The sequence below is a fragment of the Falco biarmicus genome, chromosome W (assembly GCF_023638135.1).
Source record: "Falco biarmicus isolate bFalBia1 chromosome W, bFalBia1.pri, whole genome shotgun sequence".
Taxonomy (NCBI): domain Eukaryota; kingdom Metazoa; phylum Chordata; class Aves; order Falconiformes; family Falconidae; genus Falco; species Falco biarmicus.
In genome coordinates this window covers 10,502,208-10,522,611 of record NC_079310.1, presented here as the reverse complement: position 1 = coordinate 10,522,611, position 20,404 = coordinate 10,502,208, and the positions used below count along the sequence as shown (strand labels likewise).

The window sequence follows — 20,404 nt, the reverse complement described above, 5'->3', positions numbered from 1 at the left end:
GCCATGTCCTGCAGTGCATCAAGCACAGCATAGCTAGGCAGGTGAGGGAGGCGATTGTCCTACTCTGCACTGCTCTGGTGCAGTCCCACCTCAAATACTGAGTGCAGCCTTGGGCACCTCAATATAAGAAGGACATCAAACTGTTAGGGTGTATCCAGAGGAAGGTGACCAAGATGGTGAAAGGTCTTAAGAACAAGACTTATGAGGAGCGGCTGAGGTCACTTGGCTTGTTCAAATAGATGTTGCTTTATTTGAAGTGCATCTGTGGAACAAAATGTGTGACAACTTTATTAACAGCACCCAGGAATTCATCACAAAAAAATGACAATTAGCCAGGGAGATACTAGTACATGGAATACAAACTACTTCTAGGTAGGTATTTGGTTGTGACACACAAACTATTCTGCAAGATGCCAAGGGATGCTTTGTGTCTAGCTGAGTCACCACAGCTGCAAGTGCATCCTGATATCTACAAAAAGATGAGATATGTCCCTGCAGGATCTAGGATCTAGCTATCCTTTGAACATTCCTCATCCCAGGCTGGAAGGCAGAATAGTAACCCTGATTCTGTCACTGCTTTGCAAAGATGATTTGTTTGGGTCTACCAGAACTCGGGGGGGGGGGGGGGGGGGGGGGCGGGAAGGAAGAAGACGAGTTGGAGGAGTACTAGTGCCTAAATATTCACGCTGAGGGTACACTGAGGAAACCAGAGGTCCATTAAGAAACAAAGTACTCTTGTTATTAGTGTCCCAGCCATCAGCTTAAGAGGTCTGATGTCATAGCCACAGACTCAGTATGGCTATTTCAAATCCCAGTGCTCCCCCAGTGCCCTGCTCCCCAGGGAATAGTTTTTTTACCAGAAATGTTCTTTAGTACTCAGAGGCAATGATGTATATCCTTTGGAGGTACAGCGCAGCATGGATGACAGTGGGGAGAACAAACTGGATTAAATGACATTCAAGGCTGTTATGAGAATCATGACTGAATGCTGTCTTTGCAGTTGGAGTGGCTGGAGTGGTTAGTTGTGGTAAAGATGGGAGAGTGCTCCTTCATTCCGCTCCCTGCAAAAGATCTGCCCACTTGTGGATGTGCTAGCACAGTAGGAAAACCTTGCAGTTGTGGTACCATGTCACAATGAAGCATTTAAACTGGGGTTGTGTTCAACCATTGTTATAGAAAACATCCACAGAGTTTTCATAAGTATGTTGCAGCTTCTGACTTTGCTCCCTTTTTTATTTCCCCTTAGAATCTTGATTTACAACACCACCTGCAGTTACTTCTTATATCTCACACTATCCTCCAAAATAAGTTTCCAAATTCTGGATCAGTGTGAGTGAGAAATTACCTAAAGGACATGAGACTAGGGCTGAGACAGGTAGTGATCTGTGAATTTCAAAACAAACTTCCAGCTAGCAAATGCAGAGTTTTACAGCATGTGAAACATTTGGTAGAGCAGCAGAAGACACTTGGGGGAAGAAAAGAAGAGGAAGAGTTATGAAGCCTCAATTTCTTTTCTATTACACTGGTTTTGGAATCATATCTTAATGTGTTTAAGCTGGGCAACAGAGGTGATTACCTATTGAAAACTAGGTTGCCATCAGTTATAGAAAAATTTCCTTTTAAAATTAGTTTTTGACATATAAATACTCTTGATCTCACCTGAAAAGGTATTCAACATTAGGGACTGTGCAATCTTATCAAGTTTTCCATGTTTCAGTACTTCAGCAGCTGAGTCGGATTAATAAAAGGCATTTGTTTTCTATGCAGAACTTCAATTTATTTTGTAGTTCATTTCCATTCATTCTGTTTGGAATGCAAATAATGGCAGAAACAGTAGGTCAACAGATGCAGCTGTGAAATATGATACTCACTCCAAATTTCTCAGGTATAAAGCAAGCAAGTGCTTCCAAGAGCTAGGAGAGTGAGCTGGAAGGAGCACTAAAAGGAAACCAAAATGATAATTTTGAGCTCTATAACTAAAAATAAAGATTACAAAGTTGGTCAAAGATTTTAGCTAAGCATATTTTAATGGAAAATACACTTTCATCAAAATTCACGTTCTGCTAAAGTGTCTTTTTTATTTTTCCTTAGATAAAGTCTTTTTCATGTCTTGGTTTAACCCAGTAGGCAGCTAAAAAACACACAGCTGCTCGCTCACTCCCCTCCCCCCCACCAAGTGGGATAGGGGAGAGAATGGGGGGGGGAAGTAAAATTCATGGGTTGAGATAAAGACACTTTAATAGGACAGAAAAGGAAGGGAAAATAATAATAATAACAACAACAATAATAATAAAAGAATCAGAATATACAAAACAAGTGATGCACAATGCAATTGCTCACCACCTGCCAACTGATGCTCAGTCAGTTCCCAAGCAGTAGCCCCTGGCCAGCTTTCCTCTTAGTTTACTGAGCATGACATCATATGGTCTGGAATATCCTTTTGGCCAGTTTGGGTCAGCTGCCCTGGCTTTATCTTCTAGCTTCCTGTGCATCCCAGCCTACTCTCGGGTGGGGTGGGGTGAAAAGCTGAAAAGTCCTTAACTTAGTGTAAACACTGCCTAGCAACAACTAAAGCATCAGTGTGTTATCAACATTATTCTCATCCTAAATCCAAAACACAGCACTATACCAGCTACTGGGAAGAAAATTAACTCCCAGCCAAAACCAGGACAATATATAAGCAAAATGTGTCAAATCTTATCTTCCTTTTGCTGCCCCCACAATTTCCAAATTGACCATGGTATAAAATTTCCATTCCATGTAAAAAATATTACCAGAAAAGCATTGCTTTCCAGTCAGTGTAAGATTGACATTATTAGGGACATATTTGTACAAAGTCATTCTTTCCCCCACTCTGTTCAGGGAGGGAGGTGAAGGAGGACTCAGGTCTGCACAGCTGAGGTATGGGCACGCACTTAGGTCATAAGCAATAGTGAGAGCTAGGACCTGATGTGCTGATACTGCTCATGTCCACTCCCCTAGGGAACCTGCAATCAGTGGATGTCCTGGATGTCTACATTGCCTTGACTCACCTAATACACGCTGGGTTCATGGGCAGCATGTGCTGCCCTTGTGTTTCTTATTTATATTGCACATCTGTGTTGGTTCACATACTTCTCAGAAGACAGAAAGGAGACAAGGGATGAGTGGAGAAAGATGAAAGTTTTGATAACTGATTAGCACTAAAGTTTTCAACATTTTGTGATGCTGGTGGTGCAAAGGAAATAAAATTCCATGGTGTCAAGTGAGGGACCCACTACAGCCTCATAGTAAGGTGAGCGTGACAAACCTTCCCAGGGAATCTGGTTTCTTACCACTTTCCTATTTCCTTCCAAGTCACCAGGAGCTGCAGGTAGCCAGCACTGCCATGGATTTGGCCAGTGAAGACAGATCCTTACAAGCCACCAGACTCTGCCTGACTGGCGATTCCTCTGGTGGGTGTTCAGACCTTGGGGATTCAGTTTACAAACAGAAAGAGGCAAACACTGGAATACATTCTTCAGAACCAGAATTAAGACCTTTCTCTAGAATTTATTGCCATAAAACCTTTGTAGATGTACTGCAGTTCAAAATTGAAATGGACATATTAGCTAATATATTATCTGATGCTAAGATGGGCAATTAATATTTTTCTTGGAGATTAAAATGACATAAAGGAAGGCACTATAGGGACTGTGATTATGTACATGGATATAGAATAGCATGTATATCAAGTCTGACAATTGTGGGGTGATAAGTGCTCAGATATTTGCAGTGGATATGGAAGATGTGAGCATATTAATGTTGGCATAGATCAATTTTCAGAAATGAGAATGAAGTACCATCTCATAGGTATGTTAATATATAAGATTGTTAATATATAGAAGTCATCAAGTGGGAGAAAAGAAATTCTGATGTAAGATGCATAGAACTGTATCAGTGTAATTAAAACTTCAATTCAGACCTACTAATTCATAGAATCATAGAACAGTTTGGGTTGGGAGGGACCTTTAAAGGTCATCTAGTTCAACCTGCCTGCAATGAGCAGTGACATCTTCGACTAGATCAGGTTGCTCAGAGCCCCATCCAACCTGACCTTGAATGTTTCCAGAGATGGGGCATCTACCACCTCTCTGGGCAACCTGTTCCAGTGTTTCACCACCCTCATCATAAAAAATTTCTTCCTTATATCTAGTCTAAATCTAGCCTCTTAGTGTTAAACCATTAGCCCTTGTCCTATCACTACAGGCCCTACAAAAAAGGTCTTTCTCCATCTTTCTTATAAGCCCCTTTAAGTATTGAAAGGCCACAGTAAGGTCTCCTTGGGGCCTTCTCTTCTCCAGGTTGAAGAACCCCAACTCTCTCAGCCTTTCTTCATAGGGGAGGTGCTCCAGCCCTCTGATCATTGTTCTGGCCCTCCTCTGGACCCACTCCAACAGGTCCATGTCTTTCCTGTGCTGAGGCCTTCAGAGCTGGACACAGTACTGAAGGTGGTCTTCTGGGCTACAAGTGCACGTTGCTGGGTCATGTCCAACTTTTCATCCACCAGTACCCCCAAATCCTTTTCTTCAGGGCTGCTCTCAATCCATAATGGAGCATAACTGATTTTATGCTCATGAATACATCCTTCTCCAAACATAGTTTGCATACACAGCTCATGTGGCTTGAAAAATGACCCATACTCTGAAGATATAAATTAGCCCTTAATATTTTTAGAGGACTGTCTGGTATGACATAATTGAATGTTATAAAATGTTTCTGAGAGTTTCATACATTAAATGAAATGTCACAATGCCAACTGAATTCTCAGTATCCCATAGCAGATAATAAAAGTGATTTATAGCATTCAAGGGAGAGTAGCAGGGGACATTTTATAAATATGTTAAAATAACAGCAAATATGCTGTGGTCTGACGATACATCTATGAAATATAAGTCCACATGCTTTGACATGAGGGAACAGCAGAGATGTGTTTACAGTTGCATATCAAGATTTAATATTCACTAACAGCAAATAGATTAAATCTCTGTACAGTGAGAACTGTGCCAAAGAACTTGTGTTTTTAATTTTATAGCAACTGAGCCAAGGACAGTTTGTAAATAAATTTTCCAATTTTCTTGGGATTCTTTGATTATTTTTCTATTCTTTGGTATATGAAAGAGAAAATATTTCCCTCAATTGTAACTATCATGAGGGTTTTACTGTTGAACATATGAAATATTATTGTCAGGGTCTAATATTAATACCAGACAATATCTGTGCCTAGAATTTGATTGGACTATACCCCATGTTTCGTTGTCTTCTAAATTAAAAGAAAAGCATATGTACTGTCTCACAATATTTGAGGAAAACGGAAAGGGCGACCTGTTGGAAACCCTGGTGTCTTGCTGAGGCCTTCAAGTTGGGATGCTAGGGAGGGGGCCAGAGACATTGTTTTGAAATCTAAATCTGATTTATTCCTATGCTGTTGGTCATTACTTAAAGCACTGGAATGCATGGCTTTGACTCACCAGGATTTTCCTGAAAGTGATGGGGAAGCATGTTTACTGACCTCAGCAAATCTCCGATGCTTACACACAGCTAAGCCCGGTGCCCATCATTGCAGCCCTGAGAGGATGAGTCCTAAAACTGGGATCTAATCTCCCTGTGGATTTCTGATGAACTATGCAGAGGTTGTGACAAGGCCCTCTCATGTCTGGGTGATATCTGTTGTCCTCGAGGGTGACCTTGGTTTGTTTCTAAAACCCTCAAGCCTAGCAGATCAGTAAATGCATCTTCTGGTTCTCTCCTTTAACTGGATAGATACGAGCAACTTTAGGATATATACTCCTCAGTCAGTAGGGATAACTACAAACATATATGTTTTTCTTTTTATGTTTCTTAGCTATATGAAAAGAATAAATAACCTCTGTATGTAAAGATACAATTGCATACCCCATGCCTACCAGAAGTCATATCCAGTTCTTTCTTAAGCATTCATAAAAAATGAATGAATTGTTGTCCAATGACCTATTAAAAATTGAGTAGCAACATATGGGATAGCCTGCACTATTAGGCTTGTGTCGGTAACCAATAGCTCTTTTTATAATCACTGGGTATTTATTTTTTCCAGGTGCTTATAAAACAGTCTCAAAGGCTATTTCAGTGTTGAGTCATGCCAGTTCTGTTTCAAATAAGGAAGGTACACATTTCTCAGGATTGGGTGAGGTTTTCATCAGTCTAGATTGGACTGCGTGGTAATGAGGAATGTGGTATACGGAGCACATCCTGCATCACTGTGTAGGCTACAAGTTGAATAAGAGTCTCATTTTTATGTATGAGCTGGAAAAAAAAACCAACAAACAGAAACAAACAGCAAACTAGCTATTCTTTGAAAAGGATGTCTTCAGAAGTTACCCTAAGAAATGCGAGTAAAATAGAATGCTTTTTTTTCTTATGAGAACAAAGTGAAATCTTGCTCTGTGCAAAGGTGATATTGCCTTGCTTTGTGCCGCATGTGCAGACCTAATGCCGCATGTGCAGACCTAATGCATGCTGTTTGCAGTAAGGCAGATGTGGTTTAAGAGGCACATTTAGTCTGAATTTCTACAGCACTTGACTGTTTTAATGGTACTGAACTTTTGCACTTGACTTTTTTAATTTACTTTGTAGATATACATTCTTAGACAACACACAGCATTACACCATCATGTCTGAATTGGGAAAATTTTTTTTCTTTTGATTTTTCCAGTGGTTTTTTTCAAGCCATCTTGGAATGGGCCTTCTTTTGGGGCTACAGCTAAGAGCCTCCAGACTTGAGGACTCCTGTAGCATGTTTCCAGGGGCAATCAGTGCACAGAGATAATGGCAAAGCCTGGAGACTGCTGGGGAGAGGATCCAGAGAGATGGAGGTATGGTGGGTTGACCTTTCCTGGATGCCAGGTGCCCACCAGGGCACTCTATCACTCCCCTCCTCAGCAGAACAAGGGGGAAAAAATAAGATGAAAAGAAACTTTTTGGTCAAGATAAAGGCAGATTAATAAAGCAATAGCAAAGGTCATGCACGTGGAAGCAAAGGAAAACCAAAGATGTTATTCTCTACTTCCCGTCAGCAGGTGATGACCAGCCACTTCCCAGGAAGCAGGGCTTCAGTACACATAGTGGTTGCTCCAGAAGACAAAAGTTGTAAATAACAAATGCCCTCCCTTCCTCCTCCTTTCTCTTAGCTTTTTATATCTGAGCAGATGTCATATGGTATGGAATATACCTTCGGTCACTTTGGGTCAGCTGTCCTGGCTATGTCCCTTCCCAAGATCTTGCCCACCCCCAGCCTACTGGTGACGTGGGGGGAAGGTTGGAGAGACAGCCTTGATACTGTGGGAACGATGCTCAGCAGTAGCCAAAGCACTGGTGTGTTATCACCACCTTTCTAGCTACCAATACAAGCACAGCACTATGAGGGCTGCTATGGGGCTCAGCCAGACCCAATACAGGAGGGACCACTTCTATAAAAGAGAATGTGGGCTGGCTCTCTTTGAAAATCCAAACTGTTCTAGATCTTCTGATTTAAACAACCTTTAAATCTCTAAGATCTACCCAGTATTGCTCAAGAGCTACCACTTTAGATAAATTATCAGTGTGAATCATTATGAAATTCTAAAGTGGAATATGGATACAACACATTTTTAAATTATACAAAATAATAATACCACACATTTATTTCTTCAGTGTTTCCACTTTAATTGGAGCCCTCATTTCCCTATTTCCATATCAACACATCAGCTCCTTTAATAATATTCTGTCAGCACATCTCTAGATTTAAATTTGACACATTTGTAAGTGCATCTTCCTCTCTAATTAGCTTTAAAATCTTATCTTGGCCATCCATTGCTGAAGGCTAATTGGTGTCAATTGCCAAAAGTAATTAGAAAGATGAAATTTCTTTAAAAAGTTGGTGATCATCATTCTTCCTGGTTGTACCCTAAAGCATTTCAACTGGATGCAAGCCAGAGGAAGTAATTCTAATACTTAGCCTAGCGCGAATGAGTCTCTTACTTAAGTTTACATTTTGTAAATTTCTAGGTTTCAGACAGAAAAACAGGGGTTGCCAATGTTAAATTTTTTTCATGACATGATGAAATTTGTATGATGAAATTTGCTTTAATTACTCAGTTGATGGCTGAAAATGGTTGATTAGTGATTGGTAGCCTTTCTGTTCAAATCTTCAGTAAAACTGTGATTTGTGGGCTAGGTCACTCACTGGTGTAAGTCAGCATGATTCTGCTGATTGGTATGCACTAAGTCAACCTAGTTAAAATATTTCCATATATATTTAAGAATAGTATGGATAGCCTCTATAGACAAGACAATACTGACTGGCAAAAGAGACATTTCCTATGGTTTTCAGTGTACTCTTTTTCTCCTTTACAGATGTCTTTATTTTCTCAGATTGCTCTCTTGAAGAGTACTTAAAATCACCCCTTGCAGCAATTTTACTTTTAGAAAGTACTAGGTGAAGCTGATCATATGGTAACTCAAGAAGACCAGCCTATGTGAAGATTGCATTTGCCATGACCCTGAAAGGGGAACTGCCACAAAAATCAGTGAGAGATTAGCATAACACTCATTGACAGACTTGGCACTTTGCATCTCTAATACTGAATTTGCTTCAAGGGTCCCAAGATTTAATCACTGTTCCTATCAACCCCCTTTGACCATGTAATAATATATTCCATGACTGACACAGCATTCAGAACTTGAAATCCATTACCTACTGAACCACCCATAGTAATTTTACTATCACTCACCATTATGCAAGTCAACTTTGGTACCATAGATGTTGTTTCATGACAGTTCTGTAGTTCTTTATATTCATTAAATCAAGTTGTCTCCAGCCTCTAGCCACTTCTGCCTACTTAAAGGTTTTCTTTCCAGTACTGGTTTTTAAACTCTTGCCTCTAAAAATGTATGTGAAACTGATGCAAGGCACACATATTTGTATGCAAGCAGGCATGCATTCATTCAAATTCTTACATTAATTGTTAGATACTTATTACTTGACCTTTGCACACATACACAAATGCTAATTCTGAAAGCAGAAATAAAGGAAGGTTCAGCAGATGTACACATGAACTCAAATACCACTTTGAATCTCATGGGCATTTGAACCTTTACCACAAATTCAGAGGCAGAAATGTGCAAAAATAAGAAGAGAGTGTTGGGGAATTTTTATTGTACCCTTTGAGAAGAATTAAACATACGTTTGTACTTATATATATATATATATGTAAGAACACTACATTGGGCAGGATCCTACCACCATAAGCAGTTCTACAAGGAGTCTGAAAAGATGCATCACAAGCTGATGCCTTATATCCTTTTGCACCAGCACCAATCCAGTGAGCAGTTGCATGGGGCACCTCAGCCTGGCACTGGAACCATCCCCCCACCCAGCTCTGCTGCCCAAAGGCAGCCTCTGAGCTTGGCCCCTGAGCACTCCCATTTCAAGATGGCTACAAGACAATGCTTCAGCTCTTCCTTATCTCATCACCAAGGGAAACTTCACTCCTTTGCAGGGAGTCCTGCTGTCTCTGGTATCCCTGCTTCCATCCAGTTTAACAGCTTCTGCAGGTGGGCCTTCTTGCCCTCCTTGCCAGATCATTCCTTGGTCACAAACTACCACTGCTGAGCAGTTAGAATTTTAATTTCCTCTTCAAAGGGAAGGCGCTGTTTTCATCCAAAATATGAACAATAAGTGACACTACTGAAATTGGGCAATCATTTAAGCACCCACAGACTGAAGCTATTTCAGTTTTATTTTGGATGAAAGCAGTGTCACTAATCCCAACTGAAACACAGCAGACACAATTGCCATTCATTTGGAGAGATAAAATTAAAACTTTACCAATATTTTTCTACAAACCAAGGACAGTTAAGATTCTACACTGAGGTTTTGCAACTGAGTCCAAATACTCACATCATAGTGCCTAACCCTTAAGCAGCAAAGAACTTTTAGAACAAACTTTAAATAAACTCTAATCTTGACAAGTGAGCATTCCCAATCAAAATTGGGGCTGTTAACCAGGACCTCCACCAGGGGCTTTCAGCTGTCATCTGTGGGCTACTCCTGGGAAAGTCGAATAAGAAAAGCAAGGCCGTACATGCATACATGTGACATTTCCCCAGGGAAATGCCCCTCCAGTACAAAGCAGCAACAAGTGAAAGCAGGTCTGGCTCTGCAGAGTGGCCTGCAAGCCCATTTCCAGCTCACTACCTAATATCCCGCATCATTTCACCCTTACTTTCACAAAGGTCCTTGCTACACCTTCTCTTCTGATTTGCCTCACTGCTCAAAACATCCATGGAAAAAAATACGTGTGATGCTGGACTGGCTTTGACTGGGGTAGAGCTAAATTTCTTCACAGTAGCTGGTATAGGGCTACGTTTTGGATTTGTACTGGAAACAGTGTTGATAACACAGGGATGTTTTAGTTACTGCTCAGCTGTGCTTACACAGTGTCAAGGCCTTCTCTGCTCCTCACGTCGCCCCACCAGCAAGTAGGCTGGGGGTGCACAAGAAGTCAGGAGGGGACACAGCTGGGACAGCTGACCCCGACTGACCAAAGGGCTATTCCACACCATATGGCATCACGCTCAGCATATAAAGCTGGGGGAAGAAGAAGGAAGGAGGGATGTTTGGAGTGATGGCGTTGGTCTTCCCACACCACTGTTACATGTGATGGAGCCCTGCTTTCCTGGTGACGGCTGAACACTTGCCTGCCGATGGGCAGCAGTGAATGAATTCCTTGCTTTGCTTTGCTTGCACGCACAGCTTTTGCTTTCCTTATTAAACTATCTTTATCTCAACCCACATGGTTTCTCAATTTTACTCTTCTGATTCTCTTCCCATCCCACCTGGGGGGAGTGAGCGAGTGGCTTCACGGGGCTTAGTTGCTGGCTGGAGTTCAACCATGACAGATGCCTTTCACTGTCCCTGGCAGCATGGAGATGAAAGATGTCCTTTCTCAGCAAGAAACCCTGCTGCTACAATTTCAAGTCAGTGGGGCAAAACAGAGGCTGACAAGCTTAAAACTCTTTCCCATAGAAACTTTTCCAGTTCTTCTTTCAGAGTTGTTGTTGTGGTTTAACCCCGGCCGGCAACCAAGCACCAGGCAGCTGCTTGCTTACTCCCCCCCACCCAGAGGGATGGGAAGAAGGATTGGAAAGGAATGTAAACCTCGAGGGTTGAGATAAGAGCAATTTAATAGGGAAAGCAAAAGCAAGCAAAGCAAAGCAAAGCAAGGAATTCATTCATCACTGAAACCAGGACAGTTGTGCTAACTGAAATGCTGCTTTTCCAGCTTTGTTCGTGGGCTTGCATCCAACGTTTACATTGCATTATCAGTATCTGCTCTACATTGTTTCTACCACAGTGTTTCAGATAGTGTACATTTTCATTTTATAGCTCTCCTGCTTCCCTTTAACTTATGACCTTTATTGAAAATGAATGTATTTGTCTGTGTACTGTCAGGCAAAAGGGTTGAATCACAGGGGCTTGGCATCTGTGAAATGCTTTGCAATCCACTGCAGCTGTATCAGGAAAGCAGTGATGGAAAACCATAAACTGCCTGAGCTTAGAAGTTTATTCTGGAGGATCCCAACTTTCCTTTGGAAGTCCAAGCACACTTCAAACCCTCACCAAAATAAAAACAAAGGCCTATTGGAAACAGACATTTTGATGCTCCCCTAATGGATTTCATTATTGACTTTTCAGTCTTTTCAAAGCATTGCTGTCCTTTTCTTCATACCTTTACTGCTCATGCAACTCGCAGTCCTCCTTAGTGGAGCCTAGGTGCTTGCACAAAGCATTTCAGAAGCCAAAAGGGGACTGGGTGAATTCCAGAACTCAGCAGTGTTTGGCAGTGGGGACCTGACAGCAGTGCCGGGACATCACATGTTACAAAACAGAGGAAAAAAGCCATTTTGCCTTTATTTCAACAATTCACTAAAACCTAACCACTCATGTTCTTACAACATCTGCATTGTTTCCCAGCAGCTTAAAGGATGCTCTCAGTTTAAGAAATGCATATTCAGCATGCATCTTTATGTTCACAGTAGAGCAGGGTGAGCTCTGCACCAGTGCCCCTGACAAGGGCAGGAGGATGGGATAGGTATGAGACTGCTTGTGTATGTATGCTGTTGCTGCAGGTATGCCCCTAACAAAAATCTCTTCACACCCAGACTTGGAGCTAAGCAAGCCCTACCTGAGAGTGCCTTTTAGGAGACTGTGCAGTTTCCCAGGGTTTTAGGTGGAAACTGACACTGTATTAAGTAATTTGTGGAGGGCGACCACAGGTAAAACCAATCTTCTGCCTGCTGTCCTCCACCCCACTGGTAATGCTCTTCTGTGTGCAGTGGCAAGGCCAGTGTGCAGTTGCTTGCATTGGAGGCCACTGCTGGATATCTTCACTCCTCTGGGTGCAGCAGAAAGGAAACCCCATGGCAGCTTCCCCTAAATGGGCACAGACTTCAGAGTGGCAAAGGGCTGAAACATGAAAAAAGAGCAATGAGATCAGCAGAGCAGGCCTTTGCTTATTTACCTGGCTACTGAGCTGGTGCTTATGTTCTCCTGCTAGCTATTGACAACTCATACAAGTTCTAATGGCCTTGGCACCAGTCAGAAAAACAATAGCATCTTTACTGAACCTGAAGGCTTGGAGTTGGAGGGCTTTGAGATTCAGATGTGTCTGGAACATGTTTCTGAAAACATAAAAAATAATTATAAAAAAGTAATCAACAACCACAGTGAAGAAATTGACGGTGGCGTTTATGTGTGGTCCATACAACTGAGAGTTAAGGTTACATCCCAGTAAAACCTGCAATTCATGCTTACCAGAGTTTATTGGAGGCTCAGAGCAACACCATTTCATCAAGATTAAGCTGGGGTAGGGGCATGTCACTTTATTCCACGCCCTTGATAAGAGATATACAGAATTTGGATGCCCATCATTAGGGCTATGAAAGGAAGAGGAAAAAATTGAAAATTAAACCACTGCTCAACCATTTGTTGATCACACACCATTGTGCAAGCAACTATATCTGGTATGAGATACCATGGAGAGGGCTACCATACATAATCACGACTCCTATACTGGAGTATTCCCTCATTGTAGTGCATTTATTTTTATGGCTTCAATATGGTATGATGTTGAAACAAAATAATTGAACTCAAAAATGTACAGAGCACTCAGGACTCTCCTAGCTGTTTATGTGAGTTCTCATTTGCCTCACCAGGTTATCTCCGACAATGTCTGATCTAAAACAAACACCACCAAAAAAAAGGCCCCAGTAAAGCCCCATAATAGACTATTATGATCTAATCTGCCTTAAAGGGTCATGTATTCTTACCTCTCAGAACCTGAGATGCAGCCACAAGGAAGAAAGGCAGTCTGGTGGAGACCGAGACAAGTCACCTAGATTGGCCTATTGGCAGAGGACTGAGATCTCAGAAGTCGACAGGATTTCTAAAATGTGTAAACTGCATGTTTATGTGGAAAATTCATCCTCAGAGCTCACCTGTGCTATTTAGGGCCAATGCTAGTCTTCCATTAGAAAACCACACAGGTTGTTTGAATTTCCCCTTCAGTCTTCAGAAAGGAGGTATTGTCCCTTCACCCTTTCTGCCAGAATCATCACATCACACCACACCATCTACTTCCTCTGCAGATAGGTTATTCTGAATTTAATTTGTGTGGGAATGGCATTGATGGGGAGGGAGTGAGTGCTTGTGTCCATCCAGGGTGGCGGGAACGGCTGATGGGAACCCTGCTGTTGGGTAGCTTGTTGCCTACAGCATACACCTCCATGGGCTGGTGTTGCACAAGCATACCTAGTAAGGAGATGGGTATCAGTAGTGATCCTTGGTTAAACAATACATAAAGCAGGGCTTGCTTTCTTTCCTTTGCTATTCATTTATATTTTGTGGACTTGTGATGGTTCGTTAACTATGATCTCGAAGCGCAAAAATCAAGGCAACCACGCCAAGGGGTTATGCTTCAATTAAACAGCACAATTTTATTGTTTGCCCGTAAAGCGGCGTGCAATAGGTAGAAAGACAGAAAGTGAATAAAAGGTAAAGTAAAAAGAAAAGGAAAGAGGATTATAGCTACCACCACGGGTCCAAGGCATCCCTATGGTCCCAGGTCCAGGCAGCGTCCCGCCGGTCCTTCTGATCGTCGTGATCCTTGGTGGGGAAGATCTCCAAAGTTCAGTTGCTAAGAAGGCATCTTTTTATGCCAAGCAACACACCTTGCTCCTCCTCTGGTCCATGGACTGCCGCCAGTCTCCGCCCTCTCGAGCCAGGTTATCTTGCCCCAGAGGCGGGTAGCTTCAGACCAGGAGGTGTGTTTTTGTATTGTTTTCTGGTTCGTTGTTATGACCACGGTTGTGATCCATCTTCTGGACAGCTGTTATGCGGCCTTATTCAATCCCAGGTGGCAGGGAACGGCATAGTACTCGTCGTACCGTGCAGTTCTCTTTCCCAGGGTCTTGGTGTCCACGAGGACCACATTCCATCTCCAGGTCTCTGTTGGCAATGTTGAGACAATATTGTTCTCTTTAGACCAACTCTTACAGTAAGTTAGAAACTTGTTCAGTCAATTCTCTAGAAAATGTTACTGACACCATCCTGATCTCAATAATTCTACCATTAAATGTCATCAATATTTAGTTGAGTAAGTGAGCAATGGGATTCTATAGTCGTGGGAACTAGGATGATGCACATGGAAATCACCCTTTAAGCTGTCACGTGGTGTTTACTTCTCTCTATTGGACTGATTCTGAATTAAGCAGCTGCCAAGCCTCCTTAATTAAATCTGTTTTTAATTTGAAGCTTTACTTAATAAAATCGAGGATGAGCAGATACTTAGATTCCTTCCAAACAGGATAAACATTTATTTCCAGAAGTCTTTAGATAGGATTTTGACCTACTTTCCAGAAACTAGAAGGGGGTAAAAATCTAGCTACCCAACCACTTCTGTGCAACCTGGAAATTTATTCCTTTCTTCCTCTGACATGTCACAAAAAAAAATCTGTCCAATGTGTAGAGATATGCTGTAAAAAACTGGTAGAGTTAATTTAAAGCAACCCCAGATCTTCTATGCAAGTCTCAGATTCTCCCACTTCATCTGTAGTTTATTAAGTCGCAGTCTCTCACCAGTTTGTGAAATGCTGTTGCTGCTTTCTGCCCCCACACTGTGATACTTCATTGCTGTTTGATAAAAATCTTCCTGTGGAAGACTTTCCTTCATTCCAGCTGAGATCTGAGTATCAACCTGAGCAGTAAGTCTGTGTTGCTCTTACAAAATTGTCAACAGTTTTAATAAATGAGGGTTGGTGGTTTTCGTTTCAAGCAGTTGACATAGGACCATGTTACTGATGCCAGCAAGTAGAGACCTTTCTGAAGTTTTACAAGGGATGGGAGTATTCGTTGTGACTCACACCCTACCAGTGCTGGGTCCCCACCCTGTAAAATAAGCAGTAACACTTGTTGATGCCAAGGAGTCAAAGAGGGAGGCAGTCATACAAGCAGCTCTAAACAGGCACATGTATGTGGTGCAGACCGCTACACTTTCCTCTGGAAATCAATCTCAAGTTGCATTGAACCATGCAACCACTGAAGCTGGGTGTCTGGCCCACAGGAGCATAGGATGTAAGAAACCACCATCAGTGCTGGTCAGCAAGGATTGCAACTCCACAGGTCAAATTCCTCCCAGCTACAGAGATACACGACTTGGAGCAGCTTCAGTAAAGTCCAAAGTCGATGCTTTGAGTCAGGTGGACACTATGTATCTTTGTCTAATTTTGCATGCGAGTAATTGCATTTCTTTTCTATGTTTTATCTGTTAATATCTAATCATATAGGAGGCTTAGTCTGGCCTGAAGCAAAATGTGTGTTCTTTGTCACCAACTATTTTTGTTTGCTTTTAAACAAGAATAATTGCAGGCTGTGGCATATTTTGTGATCTCTTGTTGGAGTCTCAAACAGTTGGATCATTTTGTAGTGAAATTAGGCTTCATCTCCAAAGTATATTTATTGTTCCTCGCTCTGCAGCTCAAATGCCTAATTTTGTCCTCTCTCCCTTTTTTGGTCACTACATAAACGACATGTTTGTATTGATCTAAAAAGCTATCATGAATTTTCCAGGTTCAGATTCAAGTTGCAGTAACCAGAAAAGGTAGATTACTCTAAAATGCAATATTGTCAAGAATGAATAAATCTTGCTTTCTGAACTGAAGAGGGTTGTCACTGCTACCCCCTTTCCACCTCCCTCTTCAGAGGAAAACAGGACATCTCACCGCACAGGAGGAATGGTCACAAAACAAGTCCTCAGAGCACCTGCCAGTGTTGCTTCTTCCCATGGCAGCAGCATCCACACTCCGGCTACTAGACTCGGCATAGTTGCAAGAGCAACTAGGCTTGGCAAGTTAATTCAAGTAGCACTGTGAGAGCATTTCAGGCTTACCAGTCATCTTGCTGCCTTATTAGTACTGAGGTGTACCAGGCCTACATCAATCATTTGTTGGATTACCTTTAGCATTTTCCTTTTTATTAGGGTCGAGTGTTAAAATTTAATGATGCATGCCAGTGTTTTCTAATTTAATTCCCACAAAAAGATTTTTTTTTCCTTGCAAATATCCTTCAGACATCAAGAACAACAGAGTGCAATTTCGATTTTTGTCCTCTTCCTGCGTATTTGTCATTATAAAAATCACTACCGTGGACATCTGGTCACAACAAAATCTTGTTTCAAGACAGCTCGTCATAGAAATTTCATCCCATGCAGCATTTATTCCAGGGCTTGGATCTATTTGCAACAAGTGGAGATGAAGTTTCACTACAGTTACTACAGCTACTACAGTTCTGCTTTTCACCATACAGAGGATTCACATAAAGATGTTTCTTACGTGGTCATTGTAGCCAAAGTATCCTGGATAACTGGAAAATGATAAAGAAATTGATGGCCTTACAGAGAGATTGGACAGGGTGAAATCACTGATTCAGGTGTCTGAACTCTACTGTTTCCTTTGACTTACAGTTAGAATATTCTGATGGGTTTTTTTAAGGAATGAATAAGCTTATTTCAGGTCTTTTTGCTTTAACCTGCTATTTTAAGCCTCAGTTTTCTTTCTAGTCCCTATGTTAAGTTTAAAATACTATTTGTCTGTTTTTAAGTTTTCTATTAAATTGAGAATTGCTCATTAAAAACATGACAGATGCACCTTTCAAATCTATTCATTTCGGGGGGGGGGAATCAGTAGCAGCTTTAGCACTAGGAAAAAAAGAATCACAAAATCACGGAGGCTGGCTGGCACCTCTGGACATCCTCTAGTCCCACCCCCCTGCTCAAGCAGGGTCAGGTACAGAAGGTTGCCCTAGAGCATGTCCAGCTGGTTTTTGAATATGTCTAACAACAGAGAACAATATTGTTTCATTATTAATAAAGATAGCCAGAGTTATACTACTTCCTTGCTAATTCAGTGTGTAAACAATTTTTTAAAGCATTATAGGCTGAGACAAATGTCTCATTAAAAATTTGGGAACTCCCTCATTTGATACCAGGATATTTCCAGCTACTGCATCTTTCCATCTAATCCAAGAGAAATACTTCTGCTTTCTTCTGTGAGAGAAGACAATTTTCCAATGCCAAAAATTAACTATTCTTGTGGACTGAGTATGATAACAACCTGCATGATGCAAATGCATTGGAAGTAGTTTCTTATAATAATGGGTACTTCTTTAATACTGGATGTATCAGAGTTTCTTATAATACTCAGGAAAAAGAGCTTTGGGACATATCTTTGGGTACCTGTACCTGCAGGCTGGTCCTATATGCCACTTCCTACACTCCCATTGATGGGCCAGCCACAACATTTGGTTCTATATTTCATAGAATCATAGAATCATAAAATGGTTTGGGTTGGAAGGGACCTTCAAAGGTCATCTAGTCCAAGCCCTCTGCCTTGGGCAGGGACATTTTCAACTAGATCAGGTTGCTCAGAGCCCCATCCAACCTGACCTTGAATGTTTCCAGGGATGGGGCAGCATGGAAACAAGTGAGATCTCATTGGAAACAAGCACTTGTACTTGCAAAATAAAGCATGAAAGATGTGAAAACACAGTGGGTGAGGCATTATCTGGTATGGAAAGAAGCAGACCCTAGACCTAGGGAAATGTGAGGGTTTAGTCACCAGTGCTCCTCCTCTAAACATTAGAAATGTGTAGATGTCATTATCATAGCCAGGATCAAATAGCAAGAGAAAAATTAGTCCAGTCTACTACTTGCCTGAGCACCAGTAGATGACAGAGCACTGTGCTGTGCAGGGTGAGATCAGGGAGGAAACAAGTCAGAAAACCCAGCTCCCTACAGGCACAAAAAAATGCTGAAGCGGCAGCTTGATCCCATGTAGTGGAGAGCACAGGGTTACAGAATAGAAATGAGTCACAAAAGTAAGGCCCATCACTGATTTTGTCTCCTGGGAAGACTTGGTTCGTTAATATCTAATAACTGTTAATATCTAATCATATAGGAGGCTTCGTCTGGCCTTAAGCAAAGTGTGTGTTCTTTGTCACCAACTATTAAGTGAGAAATTTGTGGCAGCTGAAGGGCAATAATTTCTTTTGTTTCCTTCTCAATGCTAAAGACTAGATTCAATAAACTCTGCCTAATGTCTTCATCTGAGGTAAACCTGAAGAATAACTGAAATATCAGATCACAGGGCATCTTCTGAAAGGAAACAGAGCCATCTGGATGTTTTATTGAATATAGTCTTATATATGCATTCCTGTTAGGCAAGGAAGCAGAGCTATTAAATTGAATTACAAAGGGTAATGCCAGAACTAAATGCTGCAGAAGGAGACTTGCCCTCCTCTCCTTTCATAATATAGTCCAGGGGTCCTCAAACTACGGCCCACGGGCCGGATACGGCCCCCCAGGGTCCTCAATCCGGCCCCCGGTATTTACAGAACACCACCCCCCCACCCACCCCCTGCCGGAGGTTGGAGGGGGGGAAAACCAAGCAGCCGCAGATGACTGCCTGCCACTTCATCCGCGTGCCGGCCCCTTGTTTAAAAAGTTTGAGGACCCCTGATATAGTCTGTCTCCTTTCAAGTAAGTACAGCAAAAAGAATATGTGTTAAGAAAACTAGGTTTCTTCAAATGAATTAGATTATTATCCACAACTCTCTAGACATTTTCATGTACAGCAGAGTAAACTACAACTCCATTTCTCATTTTGCCTGAGAACATTTTTTTTTTCCTTCTCCTTCATTTTCTATCATTTGATTAAAACCTCTTATACTTCCTGGGGCCCACTGCCTGAGGGACAGCCTGCTGGAGAAAGGGCTTGGGGCAGCAGTGAGCCTGGCCTGAGGCCAGGACAGTGTGGGAAAGGCTGGCTACCCACCCTCCCAGACTGCCTCCATGCCACTCGTGTTTTCAGGAATGCAGAGCTCTTTTCACCATTGCAGTTCTCGTCCTTGTCTCTTTACAGGGGAATTTTTCTAAGTTGGCAAATAGGTGACTTGTTCTGTGTTGTTCATACTTCCTTTTAAGCTTAATGAATTATTTTAATTGGTTAATGTTACAGTTTTCTCAGAAGGGACAGTTCTGTTTTTTGGACTAATTACCAGTCAGGATTTCTGAATGACAATACAGCTGCTAATTAATCTCACTGTAGTTCTTACAGAAAGAGATGCTGATAAGAACTTGCTAATTGCCATAGGAAATAACCTGGAGTCCTGTTGTGTTTTTCTGGTAACCACTCCCAGTCAGATCACTATTAAATACAGAGAACAGACTAACTACTAAATATGAAAGCCAGTGGACTGTGAGGCTGCTCCAAAATTGCCCAGACATTATTCATTCAGGAACTAGCTGTATTTTGTACATCTGTTCACTCCTGTTGCCAAACATTGATTGCTATAGTTTTTGTAAGCAGGAAAAAGATGAACCAGGGCAGCATGGCAAGTGTTCAACCATCCCAATAGGGAATTTCTCACAGTCACAGTGTTAATCAATATTAGCAGAAAGCTGAATGGAGAGTTTTGGCAGGGCAGGTCCCAGCTTTTACCTGGTCCATTTGGTGCAGCTGTGGACCTGTGGTCTGTGTGGGGTGCTGCCTTGCTTGAGAGCGCTCCCACAGTGTGTGACAGGGAGCATGTGTGTGCTGTGCAGGATGGTGCTGCTGGTGGTGGGGAGCAGGGACATCCTTGGGCTCCTTTGCTTGTCTCACAGATTGTACTTGTTAGCCATGATGGGCAGTGCTGGCATATGGCCCAAATATTCACTTTGCTGCTTGCAGGGGAAATTTGCAGCTCATGCTGACTTTCCTCCTGCTGTGGCTAAGCTACCAATAGCTCCTGGAAAAACTCATTTAAAACCACCTA

The 20,404-nt window shown here is 41.9% G+C and overlaps 1 protein-coding gene across 1 annotated transcript in view; it reads left to right on the top strand.

The window, feature by feature from the left end:
* LOC130141937 (microtubule-associated protein 1B-like) overlaps window positions 1–20,404 on the top strand; it is a 99,033-nt gene that overhangs the window by 54,785 nt on the left and 23,844 nt on the right. The gene's annotated exons all lie outside the window — the stretch shown is intronic.